At 33.7% G+C, this 5,436-nt stretch overlaps 1 long non-coding RNA gene across 10 annotated transcripts; it reads left to right on the top strand.

Moving 5' to 3' along the window:
* LOC107604696 lies at positions 357-3,907 on the top strand. 10 transcript variants are annotated; one of them, XR_002349025.1, is made up of 6 exons: positions 358-1,304; positions 1,425-1,956; positions 2,082-2,176; positions 2,335-2,386; positions 2,722-3,438; positions 3,725-3,907. It is a non-coding gene; the product is annotated as an uncharacterized LOC107604696 (long non-coding RNA). The 10 variants fall into 10 exon arrangements; XR_002349023.1 differs by having other exon boundaries at positions 359-1,304; positions 2,082-2,386; positions 2,722-2,838; positions 3,355-3,438; positions 3,725-3,899; XR_002349021.1 differs by having other exon boundaries at positions 357-1,304; positions 1,425-1,560; positions 1,670-1,956; positions 2,082-3,438.

Here is a 5,436-nt window from a genome sequence, read left to right as displayed (position 1 = left end):
AACAAACTAGCTAAAAGATAAGATAAGATAACTAATTTAAATCAGATTTGATCTTATTGAATTAGATTAGATTTGATTTAAAATTTAAAATCCTAAAGATATGATAACTAATTTAAATCAGATTTGATCTTATTATATTAGATCAAATTTGATTTAAATTTAAAATCCCTAAAAATACTACTAAGCATAGCAGATTTAAAACAAGTCTCACTACAAGATTTTTACTTATTTATGGGATTTTTTTTGTAGAGGTTTTAAATAACCCCCACAACTTATTTTATTTATGACAAAATATAAAACTCCCATTAATTAATACTAGTTGAAATTTTTAATCACAATTACCCAAACAAATAATCAGACTTTAAGCTACTCTAATTAAAATGAAACAAATTTCACTCTAAACAAAAATTTGTCAAAAAAAAATTTAAAAAAGAAAAAAGAGAGATCTGAAACCCTAGATCTACTCTCCGCCACCACAAATTCATCTCTTCGCCATTGTCACCGTCAAGTCGCCATGGCGTCTGAGATCAGAGGGAGAGTCAACTCGCCGCTGCTGCCATTCATGTCCTCATCGTTGCCGCCATCAAGCTTCTAGGTCAATGTCCTCATCTTTGAGGAGCTTTGTGATCTTGTTTTTTGTTAACCGGTGGTTTAGATGTGGGAATCCTTTCGATGCCGTGGGAAGCGTTAATGGTACACCATGACTGAATCAATCGGTGAAGAGTGTGGTTTGGAGTTAGATCGGAGAAATCAGAAGAACAGAGTTGTTGCTTCGTTACGGAGCAGATCTTGTTCTTGCTGGAGAAGAGCCATGTCTCGATGCTCTGTCTGTTGTAGGTGATGCCGGTGAAAACGGTTACAGGATCCTTCATGATTTCAAGTGAGATTGGACAGAGAAAGAAAGGAGGAATATCGATCTCATTATCCATACTCTAATGCTCTATGGTTACAGGCTTAGATTATTATTATTATTATTTACCTGGTTCAAGGTTCTTGTTGCCACAGTGAGCAAACTATCATTCTTTTGCAATGATAATACTAAAACAAATTTGCTTATGATATCAATTAATTTAGCCTGAAATATACTTTGGTTTACAAGTCAATATCATTGTGCTTGTAATTTTAATGGTGTTTTATTGATGCATTGGGTTGCTTATATGCTTTATTTAGTTCATCCACCACTTGTTCTGTTCTAATAACCTTTGACTAACATAGATCCTGACCTTGCCCAAAAGATTGGAGCTGCAACCACTCTCGAAGTCAGAGCAACGGAGATTCCTTATGTCTTTGCTCCATGTATTGCGGTAAATAAAAAGCAAGAGTCTAATGATAAACTTGTGTAGGAAAAATTCTTGTTAGGCCTAATATGTTCACATTTCTACCTTCGATAACTTAACTAATTACTTCTGGAACACTATTTGTAGGTTTGTAGAGATCCAAGATGGGGTCGGTGTTATGAAAGCTATAGTGAGGATCCTAAAATTGTGGAACAAATGACAGAGATAATACCTGGACTACAAGGAAGTCTCCCTGCCAATGCCAAGAAGGGATTTCCATATGGTACATAGTTACATAATTTTCGTGTTTAGTGCTTATGCATCACTAATGTTGTAATGTAATAATTAACTAATAAGTTTCAACTTTAAGAAATTAATGTGGTGGATGGCAGTGGCTACAATTGTTGGTACTCTAGTGGCGTTTCTAATAGTGCCTATGCGATCTCTAGGCTCTGATAACTGGAAAATAATTGCTGCTCTCATAGGTAGTTATATTGGTGGATGTAAGTGCTCAAACAATTTGCCTTTGAATTTAAATGCATGGAGGTATTGAGCCTCAAATCGAGCTGGTATTGCTTATCATGGAGGTATTGAGTCTCTAATCGATCTTCTTGGCTCAAAGAATGCGTCTATCCAGCACAATGTAGCTTTTGCTCTATATGGCCTTGTGGATAATGAGGTGAAATTGGGTTTATTATTCTTAACTTTGTCAAAATTTTATGTTACTATGTTACCCTTTATGGCCTTGTGGATAATGTTACCTTAGCTAGTTATGTTCTTATTGGTTGCATATTTAATTTGAAGGTTCAAGCCAAGGCTATTGTTTGAGAAGATAAGAGGGAAGATGCTAATATTTGTTGAAGACTCACTAAAAAGAAAATAGTGGGAATAAGTGGTTTGTATGTTTCACCGAACAAGAGTATAGAAATAATTATAATTAACTATTAGTAATTGGCATTAATAAAAAAGCTAGTGTGTATATATGTTAATCATTAGTTAATTACCTCTCTTGCTTTTGTGTTATCTTGCAAAGATAATTCATCTTCAATTTTGCCAGCTGTGGCTTCAGGAACATAATCTTTGTTCATATTAAGTGTTATCCTGCGCAGGTATTTCTTCCTTCTTTGTTCATATTAGAGCTTTGATCTTCTATCTCCTGCACCCCAAGTCAAATATTCATTCTATTTGATAATTCATTACCCTTCCTATAATTAAGAGACAAATCAAGGTTTTAATATATATATATATATATATCAAAGGCTTTACTTCACACACAAGAAACTGTCTAGTTGTTTAGCTCTATGTGTGTTGAAGCTGTGCCTTTATGAGTGATCTCTCTTAAATTTTTTTAATCAATTACATTGACAAACTACACTTGATATATCAAGAGCTTAATCATTCAGTTCGGTCATTGCTTTCTTGGTTCATATTTTGTTTCTAGCAGTGTTCCAGGGCTCTCGCTAAGGTGTAAATAGTAAGGACTTTCTCCATAAAGAAACTCGTTCTTCACAGCAGTGTTCAAGAAGAGAGATTCAAATATTGCTGAGAGAAATCATGAAGAGTATGAACAAATTAAATTTTCACTAGTATTGGTAACAGAAAACTGACAAATCTCAAATCTAGTGTTCAGTTATATATATAGCAATGGCCTAACTATATCTAACTACTAAGTGCACCTGATAAATACAAACACCAACAATAAATTTATTAGTTTAGTGACTAGCTAGCTTGATGAATTACTGAAGCTAGCTCACAATATCTATAAGTTTTTTGTAGTGCTTCTAGCTTATGGTGTCTTTTATTTTATTCTCTCTCTTTTCAGTTTATTTTTTTCTTAAAAAATAGTGGATTCCACGAATTATTCCCCTATTCCACGAATCATTTTTTTCTTAAAAGCCTTGATTAATAGAGCATGGATGCATTAAAATCCACAAATAGATGTATAGTTAGCTGTTTATAGCAATTTAAGTCTTGTGTTTGATTATCATTTTCTTCCGTAATTATTTTTGCACCTAATATAAATTTTGATTGTTTGCATGTTTTCTTTTCTCACTCTTAATGACTTTTAAAACTTCAGTGTGTATTTTCTGGCATGGTTCATGTCATATCAAAAAACCAGCTTTGTCATTATGAGTCAAAGACTTCTCGCCAATCTTCTCAGGTAACAATGCAAAACTTCACTATGAACATGTTCGAAAATAATAAATACTTTTTTTTTAACCATTTACTGGTAAAGAAAGCAAATATGAATTGAGTTTTCTAAGTTTATTTGCAAAGCCTAATGTAATGCTAAAGTGCCATTTTTTATATGCTTGACTTTTACCTATTGTATAAACAAGCAGTGACATTTTTCATTCAAGCATATTATTGTCATTACCTATTCTTCTAGTGCTATTTTTCTAAACTCTAACAGATGCTTACCTTTTTTTATGTATGCTTCTGTTCAGGGTGCGGTTTTACTATGGCCATCCAGAAGTATTTGATAGATTACTTTTTATGTAATTAGATGATACTAAAATATTACAGTTGTTTTATTTTTCTTTTTAAAGAAAAACAATAATAGTTATGTAGAATAATTCTATATGTAATTATATTTTGAATTATTGACATTGAAAATTTTTTATTAATTTGTGGGGGTTTTAAACTGCCACAAAAGTGATTTAAAACTATCACAAAAGTCTAATATAAAACCCCCACTAAACACATACAAAACCTCCACTGAATAGATTATGGAGGTTTTTAAAAATCCCCACAAAAGATCTCGTGGCACCTCAAATTTTGGGGGTTTTAGAAACTCCCACAAACTATTTGGTGGGGGTTATAAACCTCCACAAATAAGAAAAAAAACCGCCACAAATAAACTTGAATCTTGTAGTGTCTTCTAACAAACTTTTGACCACATAACAAACTAAAACAAAAGTATAGAATTTCGAAATTTAAAGATAAATTATGCCTTCCATTAAATTCGAAAAGCATTATTGGGCTTCTTGCTCTCCTGACTTAGCCCAATGGGCCTTGCCCATTCTTCCTTGGTTAGAACTTGATGTAACTCCATATGCATAAGTGCTGCCAGGTTCCCAAAGCTCTCTTGAGCTTCTTTGCACGTGCTCTAGTGATGGGGCCCTCTGGAAGTATGAAATTCTCATTCTGCCCTTTTGTCTTAGAATGCCCCTATTGTCTTTCCGAGCATGTATCATTCCCTCCTTCCTAAAAAAGATTCGTCCTCGAATCTGTGTCCATATCAAAAGGAGAGAGATTAGAAATATTGAAAGTAGCAGAGACATTATACTCACCTGGTAGGTCAATCTTGTAGGCATTGTCATTGATCTTCTCAAGCACTTGGAATGGGCCATCCCCTCTAGCATCAAGTTTAGACTTCCTCTAAGTAAAAAATCTCTCCTTCCTTAAATGTACCCAAACCCAATCTCCTGGTTCGAAGACTATATGCTTTCGGCTCTTGTTAATCCTTTCAGTCGTGGCTTTGTTCTTCCTCTCAATTAGGTCATGAGCCTTTGCATGTATTGCTTTAACTTTCTCAGCCTTGCTTGCTCCATCTAAGCTAATAAGATCACTCAAGGATAAAGGCATTAAATCTAAGACAGTTAGAGGATTAAAGCTATATACAAGTTCAAAGGGCGAAAAACCAGTGGAAGAATGGATTGTCCTGTTATAAACAAACTCAATAAAAGGTAAACAATCTTCCCAGGTTTTCAAATTCTTACCAAAAACAGCACGCAACAAGGTTCCCAATGTCCTATTTACCACTTTAGTTTGACCATCAGTTTGAGGGTGACAAATAGTTGAGTATAACAATTTTGTTCCCATCTTACTCCACAAAACTTTCCAAAAGTGACTTAAGAATTTGACATCACGATCAGAAACAATAGTTTGGGGAACACCATGTAAGCGCACAACTTCTCTAAAGAATAGGTCAGCAATATTTGTGGCATCATCAGTTTTATGGCAAGCAATGAAATGAGCCATTTTACTAAATCTATCTACCATAACAAAAATGCTATCTCGACCTCTCCTAGTTCTAGGCAAACCAAGAACAAACTAATTTTGTCTTAGTATTTTTAGGGATTTTAAATTTAAATTAAATCTGATCTAATCTAATAAGATCAAATCTGATTTAAATTAGTTATCATATCTTTAGGAT

The sequence above is a fragment of the Arachis ipaensis genome, chromosome B06 (genome assembly GCF_000816755.2).
Source record: "Arachis ipaensis cultivar K30076 chromosome B06, Araip1.1, whole genome shotgun sequence".
In the NCBI taxonomy this organism is placed as follows: Eukaryota; Viridiplantae; Streptophyta; class Magnoliopsida; order Fabales; family Fabaceae; genus Arachis; species Arachis ipaensis.
This window is presented reverse-complemented; position numbering and strand designations above follow the sequence as displayed.